Consider the following 19,301-nt stretch of genomic DNA (forward strand, 5'->3'; position numbering starts at 1 on the left):
TTCCCCCTTCTCCAATGCAACCTTTACTCTGGCAAATCCTATGCATGGAAGTGCCCTCATCCACCTGTCCCACTTCCTGTTTCCCTTTATTTATGCTGCAATCTTCCTATAACAGATTGGTCACTCTGGAGAAATCTTCCCTGACTCTTCCCCCAAAGCCCAAGTCTAGGTTAGGACTTTCAGCTTACTCTCCAATCATACCCCAAATACACATTAACACCTACTTAGTATGTAAGTCCTCGAGCACTGGGCCTGGTCTGGTCCAGGTACCAGCAGCTCAGTGCATGGCACACAGGAACCCATGAGCTCTCTGTGGAACGGGTGGTACGGTGGGTTGTGATACGGGGGAGCAGACTGGGGACAAAACGGAGAAGACTCTGAAAGCTAGGAAGTCCTTAAAACCTCATTCTGGAGACAGGAGACAGCTGGGCCCTGCAGTGGCTTTGCTGTCAGCACTGCTCGACTCCATTACTAATCTCAGCACCAACCAGAATGGCTGACTCAACCTCAAAGAAGGAGAAACAAACTCCAGGTCTGTCACCCGGCTTCCACCTGAGTTAGCAGCCCTCAGAGAGCAGTCCCCAACAGGCCACAGCTGCAGAGCCTTCCACCTCACCTGCCTCCTTGGAAACTGGATCTGCGCTATCTGCTCACTGCAGCAAGCAGTTCTGGGTGACCCTGACTTATGAACACAAGAGATCACCCCCACTTCAGATGGGCTCCTGTTTCCACATCTATTCTCTAACTTGGGACTCCAAATTCACTCTTGAAATAGGACACTCCTCCCCCCTCTTTAAAGCAAGTTCCTTCCCACTCACCCCTCCTCCCCACTTCCCCCACTGCAGTCATTTTGCTCCTGGTGATTACCACCACCAGATTCAGACCTCTGCTTCCCCACTCTCCCAGCTCTGGCCAGTGCGAGTGCATCTCCCTGCTCAGAATGGACCTCAGAGTCAGCCATTCCATCAATACTCTCGATGCTGCGTCCACCTCTGCAAAGCCTTAATCCTATGGAACTCCAACTGGAGGAACTGTTGATTTAACTGAGATTCAGGATGTCAAGATGAATTGTCATTTTTTACCTGCTACCACCTGGATGAACCCTGAAAACCTTATATGTTAGACGATAGAGGCCAGATACAAAAGGTTACATTTGTTGTATAATTCTACTTACATGAAATATGCAGAAGAGGCGAATACATCAAGATAGAACGATTAGTGGCTGCCTAGAGATTGTGGGGGCAGGGAGAACAGTGTGACCACTAACGGGCCCAGGATCTTCTTCGGGTGCAGTAACAATGCTTTGGAATTAGAGGCAACAGGAGCACAACACTGTGGTTGAACTAAACACCACTGAGTTGTCCACTTTAAAATGGGTAATATTATGTGACTTTCACATCAAGAAAAGTTCATATACTTTCAAAAAAATCATTCTTTTCCCTTCAAATTCATAAAGAGTGGCTTTCCACCTTCCTACCTGCACTCTGGATCCTCTCCTGCCTCTTTCAAGAATTTCTTAAACTCCCATTTCCTTTTACCTTCAATTTCCTCTGCCTCTAAGATGATTCTTTCTGCTGACAAATCTGTTCAAGGCTCCCCAACCTAAAAATCCTTCCCTTCACCTTGTTTTTCCCCTTAAACCTCACCTAGAAGCATCTCAAAATCTCATAAAAAGCAGCCAACATCAACATTCTCCATTTCTTCAGATCCAACATTCCCACTAGTTCCCTCCCTAGGGATAAGGCAATCTACAGATAGTGAAACCTAACTCCTACAACACTTCTAAAACTGTCAAAATACACCAAAAAGCTCTTCTAAAAACGAATGGATGAGACTGCAAAAAAACCGAGGTCAAGAATGAGCCATGCATGAGTCATTAAAAACAAGCTGCCAGAAACCCTTGGAGCTGCACTGCCCAGTAAGAGGGCCATGACCCCCATGTGGCTATTTAAAAATAAATTAATTAAAATTAAACTAAAAACTCAGTTCCTCAGTTGCACTAGTGATATTTCAAGTGCTGAGTAACTGTGGCTACCAATGACTATTATAATGGACAGTGCAAAATACATCTCCTGGAAAAATCTTGGTATGTACAAATAGTGCAGTTCAGTATGTACCTGATGTACACATCCTAGAACCAGTGGTATGAAGATTTTTCAGAGAATCCCCTAGAGTAAAATCAAGAAGAGGTGCATGCAGTGCTCACTAAAACCCAACTACAGTTCTACGTGATCAGACATTACACAGAAAAGGCCAGAGGGACCTTTCTTGAACACATGAAATTATGAAAGTTAAATGGAGTAAACGGAACAAGACGGAGAAGTGAGACAGAATGCAGCAAATTTTTATTAAAGCAAAAGCACTGTCCAAAATCAGCAGCTAAAAAAAAAGTCAGGCAAACAGTATCAAATAGGTATGAACAAAAAATAAATTAGCTATTTTAAAAACTATTCCAGGGTGCCTGGGTGGCTCAGTTGGTTAAGCAGCTGCCTTCGGCTCAGGTCATGATCTCAGGGTCCTGGGATCGAGGCCCACATCGGGCTCTCTGCTCAGCTGGGAGCCTGCTTCCTCCTCTCTCTCTGCCTGCCTCTCTGCCTACTTGTGATCTCTCTCTGTCAGATAAATAAATAAAATCTTTAAAAAAAAAAAAAACTATTCCAAAAACCAGTCAATTTATTTATTTATTATTTTTTTTTTTAAAGATTTTATTTATTTATCAGAGAGAGAGGGGAGAGAGCGAGCACAGGCAGACAGAATGGCAGGCAGAGGCAGAGGGAGAAGCAGGCTCCCTGCTGAGCAAGGAGCCCGATGTGGGACTCGATCCCAGGACGCTGGGATCGTGACCTGAGCCGAAGGCAGCTGCTTAACCAACTGAGCCACCCAGGCGTCCCAAACCAGTCAATTTAAAAGCCCAAATATTAATGTATAAATAGCAAACAGAATGGGATAAATAAAAAAATAAAATGAGCATCTAAAAGACTATTTATGCTATTGAGACCAATCTCTTAATTTAGTCCTTTCTGTTTTGGATTTTAAAAAACTGACAGCTGACAGTCTTCCAGGATCATTCACACAAGCAACCAGCATTGTTAGAAGGCATGGATTTACTTTTAAATATCATCCTAAGTAGGGTACCCCACATATTTATTTGATAAAGTGATCCAAACCAGACTAATTTTTTTGTTTTGGAAAATATAGGTTACTTATATTATCATGTAATGGACTCATTATTATTTAGATGTGTTACTATTTGTTAATTAAAAATAATTTCTAACAGTAAATTTCAAGATGTAACCCACATAAACAAGAGCTCTCTGAAGTTCTTAATAATTTTTAAAAGTGTAGGTCCTAAGACCAAAAATTTGAGAGTAGATGTATTAACAATTATGTAAACAATTTTTTCCTTCTCTACAAGGTTTTATTGCTGAAAAGGTATTATAAGTTCAGCTTCCCAATTTAACAGTGACTATCCCAAATATATTTCAGCAGAGTGCCTGATGTGGGGCTCGAACCCAGGACCCTGAGATCATGACCTGAATTGAAGGCAGAGGCTTAACCCACTGAGCCACCCAGGCGCCCCCCAAATATACTTCAAAATCTATCTTTATATTTTAGTGGTAGTTAAAAACTGCACCCTCAAATACTTGAAGCTCGTTTAAATGTAGTCATTTTGAAAGCAAGCTAACAATAATGAATGAAACAAAAAGATATATTTTAAAGTACCTCATGAGATAAGAGACTCTTAACTATAGGAAACAAACTAAGGGGAGGGGTGGGGAAGGGTTGGGGAACCAGGTGACAGGCATTAAGGAGGGCACATGATAAAATGAGCACTCGGTTGTTAAGTAAAACTGATCAATCCCTGACCTCTATCTCTGAAACCAATAATACACTATATGTTAACTAAATTTAAATTAAAAAATAAAATAAAGTCCCCCAGGAGATAATTAAGTTCTTACGGTTCCCCACCAGCTCATCAAGTTATATATTGTATGGTATGATAAGAAATTCAACACTGGTCAGACAGGATGAGCTGATTTTCAACATTACCATGTGGGCATAAGAACTCTGGAAGGTTCTTTATTCAAAGATTATTAACCCCCCCCCCCCCTTTCCAAATGAGGCTACTCCTCATGGACACTGTTACTCACTCAAAACTGAAATTTAAAGTCATAAATAACAAGAGCGGCAAGTTTCCTGTGGCCCAGTCACCTTAGGCAGTTCTGCTCATCAGTATGAGCAGACAGTATATCCACTCATCAACCATGACACAAAAGCTGAAGTAACTTATATATTCTTTATATAGAAAGAGAAAATGCTAGCTTAGAATGAAAGTCAAAAATTCACTTTCCTGACTTCAATTTGCCACAACAAAACACCTTTTAAAAAACCAGACTTCCCATTTGTCTGTTGTCACATCCGTTGTCCAATTTTCACCAAGTCTTCGTTTGACTCATTCTGCAATTCAGTTCAAGCTAGCATTGTGCAGGTTTTTTAAAACTTCAAAATGTAGCCACCTCAGAAAGAAAGCCCCCCCCCCCCCCCCCCCGCCAGGCTGGAGCACGGCCTCTGTCTAATCCCAGCACCACTGGCTGGCCTGTGCGCTCACCTCCTTTCTTCCTCTAAATGAGGTGTCAGGTGCAGGTATGGCCCTGACAGTGCACAGAAATATAACTAGCAGAAGGAAAGCAGAGTCCCAGCTGAAGGAAGTTTAAAGCAGGTCAGCAGAGATAGACAGAGAATGCATATGAATAAAAGAGGGAGAAAACTGCACACACTCCTTCCTCCTCCAAAATAAGAATCTAAGAGTGACATTTCACCTCTCCAAGCATGACTCCTTTCACTGTTTGAAGTGTATTTATTTGGAACAGACAGAGCCAATGAGAGGATAAATCTTGTGCGAAGCTTAACACTTACTTGCTCAAAGGTATATTACCTACTCCCATCTGTTAGGAAGAAACTCCATACTTTTCACCCAAAACTCAGGGTACTCACCTTTAGGTCAGAGCTACAGAGCAGGTATTTTTGTAGGTTTCTCTCTACATAATCTTTCCTTTATTTGCTTTCTTAGTTTGGAAGATGTTACAGAGAAACATAGCCAAGTAGACTATTTCACTAGCGGAAACGATTCAATTCAAAGAAAAAGTTGACATGCTAATAGGCACTGAATGGGACCAACACTTTCTCCTTTCTTTTCTTTTTAAAGGGGCTTCAAACCATTTTGCACTTGGTTTCTGCTTTCTCGGTGTTTCGGGAGGCTCTGTCTTATAAGGATACTGATTAAGGTAAATGCAACCTACATTTTAGCACACGTAAGTCTTAATCAAAGGGCAAAGGGAAGGGAGAACAGAAAGTTAAGTTGGTCAAGTCAGAATGAATACGATTTCTTATTTCAATCTAGTTTCCTTTTTTGAAACTTTTTTTTTTTTTAGATTTTATCTATTTATTTGACAGAGGGAGAAAGAGAAGCAGAGCGAGGGCTGAGCAGGGAGCCCAACACAGGACTCAATCCCAAGACCCTTGGATCATGATCTGAGCCGAAGGCAGACCCCAAACCAACTGAGCCACCGAGGCACCCCACATTTTCTTTTTTGAAGAATGAAATATAAGTAGCTCAATGAAATCAAAGTGATTTCATGGGTGGTTTATAGAAGTCATTATTTTATTAGTCATACCTCCTATCTTCACTGGCTTTAAAAAATTTAGATTATATTCAGTACAGCCTTCACTAAAACATCTTCCTTTTCTTCTTTTAAGCTCCAATTACATGGTGCAAATGCCACCAAGTAAAGGACGGTGATCAAACAGATAAAACAGCATCAACAGATAGGTGGGAAAACAATGTGGTGCACAGAAAAAAAAAAAAAACCATCTATCATCTCAAAAAGTTCTACATAGTTGCCCTGAAATGGTTTCTCTCCCATTTCCCAAGAAATGGGATGTAATTTCAATCACTATAAATAAGCTCATTATGAAGAATAAAAGAATGGCAACCAAGAACTTTCAGGATGTAACCATGCCTAAAATAGGGGTGTACATAGTTCAACAACAAATTGATACAACAGCTGTTGTAATGACACAGGAAGAAACGTTCAGGTCTCTTTTTCCACACAAGCCAAGGTTTGCTTAGGGCTCTATCCTACCTGACTCAGTAAGGGAGATCTGACAGTTTCAGGACCGGGAAATAGGACCCTGAGTGACTAGCAAGGTGACATAGACCAATGTGAACCAGAGAGGCTTCTGGAACGGTGGCCTGCAGCACAGAAAAAAATATGTAAGAGAAGGTCACAGAAGTTTGTTAATTTTATTTTACTTAAATGTATTATTTATTTAGTATTAACTTAATTGTATTTATTTAAAAAATTTAAGGGTATACAGAATCTGAATGGCAGCAGAAATAATTTTTGTAAAGCACTAGAAAAAAACAACCTAAACTTTTAAGGAATATAACATAACTGGATTTTTAAAAAGGGTCACTGAGTCTCTATCTTGGGGAAATTTAAAGAAACAATATAGATTAAAATCATGACCAGTGATACCCAATCCTACATCCCAGTCCTGGACATCAGGGGCCAGTTTGCTCTCTCTCCATCTACACACATGTGATGTTCCTGAACCCAAACGCAGTAAGCCAGAAACTGAATTCATCATACTTCTCTTCACAATCTTCTCTTCCTTCTGATTCCCACATTTCTGTTACTGGCTCTGTAACTTTCCCTGAAGCCCAGCCCCGAAAATATACTCCATCCCTCGCCCACCCTAAACACTCGGCCACCCAGGCTTCCAGTCCTGTAGAAGTTCTACGATTTCAGCTTCCCCTCCCTTTCTCTCCTCCCTCCCTCCCTCTCCAGCTTCACCCCATCAGTCCTTACCCCTCTACCACGCAGAACTTCCTCCTAGCCAATCTCTGCAACAAATGGATCTGTCACACTGATGAATGCCCAGCTCTCCTTCACGAGGCAAACAAATACTGACCACTGTTTCGGTTTTCCATGGCTACTGTAACAACTGCCACAAACTAAAGAGCTTAAAACAACACAAACTCCTCTTCCATTTCAGGATATCAGAAGTCTCAAATGAGTCTCAGACTAAAATCAAAGATGGCAGCAGGGAAAAAAAAAAAAAAGATGGCAGCAGGGCTGCACTCCTTTCTGGAGGCTCTTACAGGAGAATCCTCTTCCTGCTTGCATTTCTTGGTTCAAGGTCCCTTCATTAATCTTGAAAGCAAGCAACGCTGGGCCAAGTCTCCTTGTGCCACCACTGTTCTAGTCTTCTGCCTTCCTCTTCCATAATCGAGGATACCTGTGATTACCACCAAACTCACCTGGATGATTTGAGATAATCTGATAATCTCCTATTTTAGTTAGTTGATCAACAACCTCAATCCCATCTGCAACCATTAATTCCCCTTTCCCTGTAACCTGGCATCTTCACACAGGTGCTGGGAATTAGGGCACAGCCATCTTTGGGGTGCTGCTATTCTGCTGACCACAACCACTTGATACAAAGCATCCAGACAGGCAAAAGTTAAAAAAAAAAAAAAAATGCAGAAAATCACACTACATCCTTTGATACCAAGTGTTAATTGGCTCCCTAGTGCTTAAAGAATTAAGTCTAATCCACTTAGTCTTACATTAAAGGCTTCCATGATTTCCAAACACTTCTGCAGCATTATCTTGTACTACTTTCTTCTAGGACCCTAGGACTGGACTCAAAAACAGCAAAACTCAGGAGCACCAAACACACCTGACATTGCCCAGTCTCATGTAATTTGCTCTATCCAGAGGCCCTCTCCATAGCTTCCTTCACTATTTTAGCATGAAATAGCTGGACGTCAAGATACCAGAGTTGACTCTCTTCGTTCCCTGGGCACAGTGCCATGGGTGTGGTCTATCACTGGCATAGCCTATGTGAATGCTTTACAAGGTAATAAGCAAATAAGCAAGGTTCTTTAAAATAATAGGACACGTCACCTTTGCTCCTGGCTATTGCTGCTCTTTTCCCTCAGCTTGGAGTAGGAAATGGTAACCCTATAGGCAGGGAAGCCAGTTCTCCACAGTCCCCTGCTAGGTGGGCTCCTCATTCCTGAAATATTTTGCATTCTCAGACTACCATCCATCTTCACACAGCCATTAGCACAGATTACTGAACTGATATGTGAAAGCTACATCTTTAAGGACACAGTCACGCAAATAATTGCCAGACAGCTACCACACGCCTGATGGTATATATGTCCCGAGGACACAGAGATAAATGTGCCAGACACTGAGCAAAAAGAAAAGGAAAGTCATCCTTACATTAAGAATGAGGAAACTGAGGCACACAAAGGTTAGATATCAGAACCAAGGTTATACAAATAGGCAGGGGTGGGGACATTTGATTCAGTCAAAAAGACCACAGGCTCTACGGTGTGAAGATTTCACTCATGAAGAACAGAGCTTTTTATGCTATTAAATTGGCTTTACTCTTGTATATATCCATTTGCTGGGGAGCAACTGAGGAGGAAGCATTCAGACACAGCCTGTGCAGAGCAGAGATGGGAACAGACAAGCACAGGAACAGAAATGAAGTCTGTGGTGTGTTCAGGGTGAGAGGTGCAGGCAATCAAGTGGCAGGAAATGAAGAGAGAGAAAATGAAGCTTTTAGGATGGAGTGAAAGGATCCTATTAACGTGTCAGGACACTGCTGTGACAACAGCATATGGACCAGACCAGAGGGAAGACAGGAAGGAGACATGGAGAAACTGTAGTTGTCCAGTTAGGATCCGAAGTGCTACAAGGGTTGGATGTTGGGGGGGGGGGGGGTTGCAGAGAGAGACAGAGAGGAACCTGAAAGGACTGACAGCTAGAGTGAGGGAAGGAAGGACATGGCTGATGAGAGAGAAGGACCCCAACACCAGTGCCAGCTCGAAGCTTGGGCAAACTGGCGGATGGTGGTGCCCCTGACCACGCTGGCCAACAGGACAGACATGTTTGTAGGGCATCCAGGTGAACCTCCCTGAGAAGTTGAATCTGGAGCTCAGAAGAGGTGGATTAGAAATAAATGAGATGGAAACTAGGTGGACAGTCAAACCTATGGCCATGTACATCACCCACTGAGATTGGTCTTCCAACAATACTTTGCAATTACTCACCTAAATCTTCTATTTTGGGAAGTCCTTTAACATATGCCAGTCCCATTTCTCAAAATGATGATAAACTCAATCATGAAGCTCTGTACCAAGGCTCAGTGAAAAGCACCTCTCTGTGTGCTACATTCATAGCCATCTTCCTCTGGGGTCACTGAGCCTATTCCAAACCTACCAGTCCTTGCCAAGTAAACAAAAAAGAGAGCTGCTCTGAAGAGGAAGCAAGCATAGTATTTATAGCATTCTCCTGGGGACATAGAAGTCCTGAGATACTGTGTTTAAGAGGCTCTTTGGAGAAACTCTCATCTGTTTCACAGGGCAACCACTGTCTCCTCTATAAGTATGCTTCAAGAAAATCAATGGCCAAAGCCCATCATGGACATCGAGATCTTTTGCATGCCTCTAATGGTTGTCTTAAAGACTAAGCTTAAAGAGTTCAAGAAATGCTTCATATTCCTAAACATCTAAGTCAGACTGCCAATTGAAAATAGCTGGGAGGGGTGCCTGGGTGGCTCAGTGGGTTAAAGCCTCTGCCTTTGGCTCAGGTCATGATCCCGGGGTCCTGGGATCAAGCCCCGCATTGGGCTCTGTGCAGCAGGGAGCACCCTTTCTCTCTTTCTCTCTGCCTACTTGTTATCTCTGCCTGTCAAATAAATAAATAAAAGCTGGGAGACAAACATTTAAGGGACTTTTAAGCTTTTCTGCTACGGCAGCTATTTATAATTCTTATCTGATTGCAGTCTCTTAACTGATGTGATTACTTGAATATTCAAAGTAAATTATCATGTTCTTCAAGCTAATTCATACCAATACACAAAAGCAACATCATAGCCTTGGTTGAAATTAAAAGAGGGGGGAAAAACAAAATTAAGATAGGTTATGCAACCCCCAGAAGTCTTGAAGAATTTAAATTTGAGCCTGTCTAACATAAATAAGGCACATGACATGAGAACACATTTCTTTGTTTAAAATGAATCCAAACACCCACATTTTATAAATGTTACTAGGTTATGAAGGTGAATGAGGAGAGGGAGAGGTGGAGTTCAAATATGTTTAAAACACACACGCACACGCGCACACAGTTTGGGGCCCCTGGGTGGCTGGCTCAGTGGGTTAAGCATCTGCCTTTGACTCAGGTCATGATCTCAGGATTCCGAGATCCAGCCCTGTGTGAGTTCCCTGATCAACGAAGAGTCTGTTTGTACTCACTCTCTCTCTCTCAAATTAAAAAAAAAAAAAAAGTCTGCCACAATGTGGCATTTTTAAAAGCAAATACAATCTGGTAATCATTTATTCGTCTCTTCTACAGAGTATGTCCAAAGCCAGCAGTTACCACCTGGTCACAGTCCATGTTAATATGTAGGTCACTCTGAATTTTGTGATTCTCTTATTATTTTAGGAACATAACCATCATGTTGTTAGATCTACTAAGCCACGCCCAGAAAGAAAATCAAAAAGTTCTAAGAGACTCTAATAACCCCAAGAGAACTAAGGGTGGTGATAAATGTGTCTATCTTGAGCCTGAACAGGTGGCCTTTTACGGGGCCCGTGTCAGAATGACCTAGTAGATGTTTTCAAAATCCACATGACTTACACCTCCGTCCAAGGGAAATCAGACAAGCTGGAGACAGAGGCTCCCTAGAGGATCTGGGTGCCCTTCCCTCCCAGCCCACACCTCTCAGGTCTTATACACCTTGTAAATCAAACCAGCTGCAGCTGAGGCCAGGTAAGGAAACTGATGCTGGATGCCCATGGCCATCACACCAATCCAGCCTATTGGCAATTGAGCTTTGGGGCACGGATTTTTTTACACCAAAGATTCTAGAACTCTTCTGTGTCTGTGTTGCTGATTACACCAAAAAGAGAATGCTTAAGTACAGAATTGTGAAAAAAGGACTTAAGAACAAACAAAAGTTTACCCTTTCAAGGACTGATCATAAATGTTATTTTGTTAGCTTTCTTTGTCTAAACCTATGTTTAGTTATTGTCAAAAGTTCTGTATTCATTATACCGTCAACCTCTCAGAATGTAATGATGAATAAGAAACAACTTTGTTTCCTCTAGTTCTGTATCTAGAGCTGCAGATGGAAAGATGGCTATACCTAGTGTCCCAGGCTTACAGAGTAGCAGGGTGGCTGAGAGCTGTCTAGGGCCAGACTGCCTGGGTTTGAAACCTGGCTCTGCCGGCTACTGACTGTGGAGCCTTTACATGAGTCACTTCACCTTTCTGTGATTTAATTTCTGCATCTGTAAAATTGGGGTACTTATCTTGTGGGGTTTTGTGAGGCCAAAATATATAGGTGGAGCACTTCAGAAAAGCACCTAGTATGTGCTGTTGAACAGTTATATTCAGCACCCACAGAAAAGGCCCATTCTTTTTATAAGCAGCAACTGCTTATTGCTCATCTGTAATTCCTTCTTCTGAAGAGCATTTACCCTATTGTATCTTTTTTTTTTTTTTTAAGATTTTATTTATTTATTTGAAAGACGGAGATCACAAGTAGGCAGAGAGGCAGGCAGAGAGAGAGAGAGAGGGAAGCATGCTTCCTGCGGAGCAGGGAGCCCGATGCGGGGCTCGATCCCAGGACCCTGAGATCATGACCCGAGCCAAAGGCAGCAGCCCAAACCACTGAGCCACCCAGGCGCCCCTACCCTATTGTATCTTGCAATCTTTTGTTATTATATTACAATGCTTCAATGGACATCCTATACAAGAGAGAGATCTTTTTACCATGATTATCAAATTCAGCCCCCAACTTAACCTTCATGTTTACTACTGATGGTTTGAATACCCTTCCAAAGTAGGCAAAGATATTACCACCTCCCAGTTCTACCCAGTCATAAGTGGCAGAGCTGGAACCCCATCTGGATATGTGGCTGCTAACTTGAAAGGCAGTAGCTTTAATGGACTTCCCATAACTTTGCTTACTTAAAAAAAGGCATACTAGATGCTCTTACAAATGTACCTCAGATCCACAGTAAATATTTAGAAGCTCTGTAAGAAGTAAAACGCAAATTTTCACAGAGGTACATAACAGCTCACAAATATGGCAGATGGAGGTAACAACTTCTGTAAATATTAATTTACTTCCTCTGCCAAAAACTGAAGCAGAAGTATCCTGAATACTACCCCCTAGAGACATACACCACACTGCCAAATTCCCAGAGAGGTAATGAATAATTATCGAATTTGGTGTCATGAGAACTATTCTTTGGGGAAAGAGAAATTTGTAACAACTACTCTGTAGTAGCATTTGTTATTATACCAAGACAAGAGGAGAACAGGTACTCTGTGGTTCAGTATAACAGATACAATAAACACTTGAACAGCCAATTCTACAGCATGACTTTAATTAGGTCTTTTTAGTATGGGCTTATAAAGATTGTTCTGACAGGGTGAAATTGTTGACAATGGGGACAGGAAAGGGCAAAGGTAGAACTTCTTAGAGATGGAAACTGTAACCAGCATGTGCTAGCAGGAGGGCCCTAACCGTAGTAGGATTATACTTAGAAACTGCAGGTGTTTCAAGAAAATGGTTACTCTCCTAACAAGAGAAAGCATGACAGTATCAGCACAGAAACACTTTTTAAAAAGAAATGATAACGTAAATCTCTGTCAGGAAAGACATCAAACAAAAGTGCAAATGTCTAATTTAAGAAAGAAGGTTACACATCACTGTACTTCAAAAACAAATGGAATGGGGCTGGGGAGGAGGAAGGGTGGGAATTTAGTCTTTCTGAACACTAAGTACCAATACTTTATATACAGGGACCACACAAATATAAAAGGAAATACACAAGTCAAAAAAAAAGTTCCCACTGAGAAAATATACTAGCAGGAGCCCATTGCGAACCAAACAGTTTGTTAATGATAACATTTATGGGTTCAAAGGGGGATTGGGGATATGTGTGGGTGAGTGGGGTGGGGGGGGGCTGTTGTATTACTAATACTCAAAATTAGGTCAGGTTACTTTCCTAAACAATTCACTTTGCTCGGCCAGAACATGTCCAGCAGTCTAGCTTAACCTCAAAGAGAACACTGTAACTCCCATCACTGATTTTGCAGTTGCCTTTCTAGAACCTAAATGATTTCAACTTCCATGCTCTATCCCTAGTCAAACAGAGACAAGGGATTTGCTCTTGGCAAAAGTAAAAATAAAAAAATTTAGTTCTTGGAAGTCACCTTAATCTCTTAAAGAAAAAGAGACCAATACCCAGAGCTGATTTTCTCTTGGTTGGTGGCAAGTTAGGATAGGAAGCCAGGTTCTATACAAAGGTGAGGCCCCCCTACTTAAACAACTATGCTTTCCCGTCTTCTCAAATTATTTCAGTTGTAATAAAGAACTATGCATACACTTTACTAATCCTGTCAAGAGGTATCACTGATTTTCGGATTACACTAGCTGAGGTAAGTCAGCTGAGGGATGGAGCCCAGCAGCCTTGGTTCTTACTCATGGTTCTGCCAGAATCAGCTGCATGAGTTTACCAACACTGGCTTTTCCTACTCTCACCAATGATACTTCATTAAAAGTTGGGAAGCGTTCTAATTTCAGTAATATTAAAATGTGAAGTGCCGGCAGTGATTTTAAGAGGCCACGGGGTTGTAAGTCGCGTCTCTCCCAAGATATGCTGAAACATGAGCAACACTGAAAATGGATGAAATGTGGAAACACGGAGCTGTTAAGGGTGACCAAAAAAAAGTGGCCAACAGAGATGTGTGTGTGTGAAGCAGCTTGTCCAGATATGTATCTGGGCCATCTGGATATTCCACTTGATCGCAAAGCTTCCTTTTTCTTCCTCTGTAACGCCACGTTTCTTCGACCCGTCTTATGAGTGTTCTTCATCTTGTTGGCCCTCAAATCCACTGGTCTCCAGGTCTCATGTACTTATCCTAGAAATAATCTCATACAATTAAGTAGCTCTCCCCAGCCTGTGCTCACGGCTGTGGTTCCACGTGGGGTTTTCTCACTGCCCTTGGCCGCCTTACAGCCTCCCAACCCATCTCCAAGTCCTAGCCTCTGTCCAAGCCAATCCATCCTACACATTCTGATAAGTCATACTCCTGGAGCACCGCAGTCATAATGTACTCCTAGTTCGAAAGCTTCAGTGCTACTCTGTAACCTCAGGAGAGCAGCCAGGCTAAGGGCTCAAGATGACCTGGGCTGGAATGTTTAGTGACCCTGGCCAAGGGTCTAAACTTCACTAAGCCTCCAACTCCTCATCTGTAAAGCGGGGAAGGTTCACAGCACCAATTAAGAGCAACTGGAATAAATCCATATAATGCGTTCACTGTAGGGTTTGACACTAATAAGAGCTCAGTAATAAAGAGCCATTATTATCATCAACAACTTGCCTTTGTAACCTTTTCTTTGACTTCTGCAGTATCAGCTTCAGCCAACTGGGTTACTCGATTTTTGCCCAGCGATTCCACAGATGTTTGCTCTCCGAACTCCTTCTGTCCTGGAATGCCTGTCCTCTCTCTTCAAATCAGTAAGACTCCTTTATGAAATTTAAGGCTACATTCAAATGCTGACTCAATTCTACCCACTTTAATCCGATCATCTCTTTAGGACTGACATCCTTGGAGTCCCTTCCAGTTCACAATGTGGCTGACTTCCCTGTGTCCACACTGGTCCTCACTGAAGGTACAGTGGCAGCTCAACAGGTGAGGTGAGATTTAAATCCACTTCCTCAGTTCTGGGGTGGGTTCCCAGGTTACCAGATTTCCAGGCTTAAGTTAATTCCCTCAAAGCCAAGAACCCTCTTTGGAAGGTGATGGAAAATGATGTTCCTACATGAGAATATGTTAATGAATTCCAGAGAGTTGCTGGCAGTCATCTTGCAAAATCAGCCTCTGGACATAACCATCATCTGAAAGGACTGCAGAGACACTGATAGGAACTTTTGCCCCCAGAATTTTTCAGGTCAGGTGGTCATTTAAGCCCATTTGAGTCAGGTCTTCTGTTTCCTGTATGTACTGAAAGCATCCTAACCAATCTTATGGTGGTAAGCATTGATATGTCTAACATAAATAGCTCTGCCACATAAAGCTTTCCCAGACATAGTTACACAAGTCCTCCAGAAATCTGTGTTTGCCCCCTTTTTAGTGCAAGGCATAGATTTTGTATGGGTATGAAAGAATTAACATGTAAATCAATTCAGGAAGACCTTTGGAGTCAGAACTGTGTCATTCGGCTTTGTATATAACTTCTCCCAACACACACAAACTACATATAACTGACAAGTCAATGAATTAAAAAGACATCTAGGGGAAAAAAAGGAAGGGAAGAGATTTTAGGTAGATCTGAAAGATGACAAACTCAATCTTAGGTTGACTAGGTTAGATTTTTAAGTTACAGTGTAACAGAGTTACATAGATTAGACACAGCTGACTGAACAAATCCTAGCAGTACAGAACAGAAAAAGTGGGTATAATACTGGAGACAAGGCTTTGTCAATTTGGACAAGTCGCTTGGCATCTCTAGGCCTTAGGTCTCAATTCTTTCAAAGAAGTAGTAAAGGACAGCGCTTTCCAAACAGGTAAGAACTACATAGGGCAAACAACTATTAATCAGAAGGGGCTCCCATCGATTCCTGAAACTGAATGTCCCTCAAAAAAGAAGACGTATTTATGGACAACTACTGGAAAGATCATCCCATCAGTAACAGAAGAGTTAGCAGCACAGAAGAGGAATTCAACATCAAAATGATGTTGAAAAAAAGTAAAGTAAAAGTAAAAAAAGAAATAAAACTATCACTCACACTCTCTACTATCTCCTTGGACATCAAAGTTGCCTGAAAGGAAGGTAAACAGTTTTGCCTTGATTATATAATTCATCTGGAAAATAAGACAGCCAAGGATTGAGACTCACCTCTAGCAGCAGGATGGCAATCAATATTATGCTGAGAGCATAATACTGAAAATATTGAATAATATTGAAAATATTGAAAAGATTTAAAAAAAAAAATCTTTGCATACACGTTAAGGTCTCTAAGAGGTCAGGTGGAAAAAACGAGGCTCTGCTAGTTCCAGGCAATGAGATAACCTACCTCACTTCAAAAGTGACTTCATAAGGATACTGGATTTCGTATCTGTGAAAACCTAAAGTTTTAAGATTAAAACTGAGATTCTTGAGGTTTATTCTTGGCCACATCCTCTAAATCTCACTTTCCCAGGAAGAAAAATAAGGAAACATTTATTAAACCACTATTTGGTGGACCCCAACCCAGACTTCCATTAGTAGCTCCTGAAATCTATAAAAATTCTGCAACAGAAAACACCCATTTATACATAAGAAAATTGGGTCAAGGGGACGAGGATAGTGTTTGAAGTCATAGACACTTTTCTTGAAAAATCTGACAAATTTTAATATGCTTTCTACTTTCACTTTTCAGCGAAGTTCCATATTCTGTAAAATTAGCCATCTGTAGCCATCAATGACATTTTCCTTTTTGTCTTCAGTTAGAAATGGGAAAGAAAATGCAAAAAGAGAAACAGTACAACAACAGCTCCCGGCAATGAGAATTTATAATCTGGGGTAAGAAGCTAAAAGGGACGTGAGCTACATTTCTCCTTCAAGCGCGGAGTTTACAAGGAGAATCCCAGGCAGCATCTGAAGCTGACTACAAAAGGAATTCACTCGTGTCCTAACCGAAGATACAAAGTTACAGCGTACATCCACAGTCATAGAATGCAAAACCCGCCATGTCGGTATCTGCAGATTCTGCACCAAATGCTGTTGACTGAGATGTTTAAGTAAAACAAGTGTAAACCAACAGGTTATCTACCAAGCAGTTAGAAGCACACGTTACTAAATCTCACAAGCAACATTAGCTCTTCCGCACAACTCTAAAAAGCACTTCCTGCCTCGGGTCCGTTATTGGAGAATTAAGGCTGTTCCCTCGCCACAATCCTACCCGCCCTCCGCCCCTCCAACTCCCACCGCTGGCACCTCTCGGTTCCCCAGCCCAGCTAATAAGTCAGGCACCGGCTTCTTCCATATGTGAGCCCCACGTACGAAAGAGTCGTATTCCTGGAGCACCAAAGTTGGCCTAATGCATTCTCCAAATCTGCAATCAAGAAACCGGGAGATGAGCTTAACTACAGTCGTGAGAAGGCGAAACCACCCTTAAAGTGCAAGAGAACGGAACGGTTGCAAGAGACAGTTCAAAAGAACAACTCTTGCTTCAGGCACGACTCCCACCCCCCCCCCCCCCGCCCCACCACCACCCAGACGCGGGCGGGCGGGCAGACGCGGCACAGAGGAGCGAGTCTTGCAAGCGTGGAAACTGTAAAAGGGCACTTTCCCTTACAAGTCTCAAAAGCCACGACCTGGGGCTTCGCCAGCACAGAACCGCTGCTGCGCTGCGCTCCTCTTTCCCGGTCCTCGGCTCCCGCGCCGGGACTCCCCAAAGGGCCGCCCAGATCGCCCTCGAGTCCCCGCCCCCCCCCACCCTCCCCCTCCGCTTCCCTGCCGGCCTCATCCCTCCCCGAGTACCGCCGGCTGCAGCTCTCTGGTTTTAATAAAACTGGAGTGGCCCTGAGCTAGCGGGCTTCCCTCCGGGAGGCAGAGGCGGGGAGAGGAAGGGGAAAAAGGAAAGGCCGGCGGGGATGGGGGAGGTCCCTTCACTGCCGGCTCCGCGGGCTCCGCGCGGGGCGAGGGAGGGCGCGCCATGGCTCTCGGTGCCGAGCGGACGGGCGAGCCGGCAGAGGTTCTCCGAACTCAGCGAGGTTCCGTTCTGACCCAACGAGAGCACTCTCTCTCCCGGCGGGAGCTTCCCTGGTCCTCTCCTCTGCGAGTTCATCCCGACAGGGCGGGCGGACTCGAGCTCTGAGAGCCTTCTTCCCGCTCGTGGTCTGGGCACAGTGTGGGTCCCCGCGGCGCCTGTCAGCGAGCAAACGTCCCCGCCGGCGGCTTCCCCTCGCCGAGCAGGTGAGCCTGCAGCACGGGGGAACTCCCGAGGCGCCCAGCCTCGCGCCGGCACCGCGCTCCCGCACCGGCCGTCCGTGCCCCGGGGGCCGCCGCGCTTCTCCACCACGCGGACGCACGCCGGCGGCCGTAACTGCCCTGGGTCCGGTCCTAACGGCGGGGTCGCAGCCCTCGCGTCCCGGCCGCGCGCCCGCGCCGGTGTCAGGGCCGAGCGGCGGCCCCAGGCGAAGTTTCCAGGGAGCTGACGGCTTACCTCGTAGTCCGAGGGGCAGACGCAGCGTTGCGAAGCGGCGCGGCGGCGGCAGGGGCGCCCGGGGCCAGCGGAGCCGAGGAGGCTGTGAGAGGGAGGCTCCGGTAGCGCGGAACCGCCGCGATGGGAAGAGGAAGGCGCCGGGTATCTACAATCAGAACGTGGGCTGACCGTGACGTCACAATGGCGCGGCCAGCCAATCGGCGCCCGAAGGCTGAATCAAGCGCTATGATGTCATGCGGCCCTGGAGCCAATAGCGAAACAATAGAACTTTCGTGATTGTAAATTCCAGAATCCGAGGCAGCGGGGAGCCGAGGCCCGGGTTGGTGCCCTCGGGTTCACGTGTGTCGGGGCAATTTTCCCCCGTCGCCTTCTAATAAGCCTGCGTGGAACGCAGAGCCTGCGCAATAGCGGCGGTGAAGTTCCTGATGCCCTGAACCCTGCGTCGCGGAAAGCCAGGCAGGGCATGGTTGTATGGCCGCGTTTGGACGACGGGAAGCCCACTCGCCTTTATGATTCTGAAAGGGATCCAGTTCCCCTTGGTTTTAGCTGAAAGGGTTAAATACCTACGCGGACCACCAGAGCGAAGGTCTGCAGTTGAGCAAGACAAGGCAACAGCGAAAAGCACTCAAAATTGATCTTATAGTGAGCTCCCTTACTGTGATTTTTCTTAGGAACTCTTTCTCAGAGGTCACTGCCAACTTCATTTCTTCTCTAGAAATTATTCCAGAGGCTTTTAAAAGGAGGAAAGGTGGCCAAGCAAGTGACACCTTTTCAGATAGACAAATGTAAACACTTAAGGCGGAGTGTTTTGTGCTCCCGGCACAAATAGATCCTCGCTGTTTTTTTTTTTTTTTTTTTTTTTTTTTACAGGTGTTGAGTAACTTCAAGCCTTTGTCATCCCAGTAATCCACCCTTGCCCCATATCAAGCTCCAGAAATTAAGCCTTTTTCCTTGCGTCTTCTTCTACCCATGTCCATTGAGCCAGCATAGT

The 19,301-nt window shown here is 44.0% G+C and overlaps 1 protein-coding gene across 12 annotated transcripts in view; it reads right to left on the bottom strand.

The window, feature by feature from the left end:
- Positions 1-18,677, bottom strand: part of ELOVL5 (ELOVL fatty acid elongase 5) — a 72,961-nt gene extending 54,284 nt beyond the window's left edge. The window contains exons 1-2 of one of the 12 annotated variants that reach the window (XM_082729396.1): positions 18,311-18,621; positions 17,146-17,197 (exon numbers count right to left, since the gene is read on the bottom strand). The gene's annotated coding sequence lies outside the window, so the exon portion shown is untranslated. Of the gene's footprint in view, positions 1-6,872; positions 6,965-17,079; positions 17,198-17,440; positions 17,564-18,310 lie in introns of those variants that run through there. The other 11 variants (XM_082729395.1, XM_082729387.1, XM_082729386.1 and 8 more) reach the window with 11 other exon arrangements.
- Between the last annotated feature and the right edge of the window lie 624 nt (positions 18,678-19,301).

This window comes from Mustela nivalis (assembly GCF_964662115.1).
Source record: "Mustela nivalis genome assembly, chromosome: 5".
Taxonomy (NCBI): Eukaryota; Metazoa; Chordata; class Mammalia; order Carnivora; family Mustelidae; genus Mustela; species Mustela nivalis.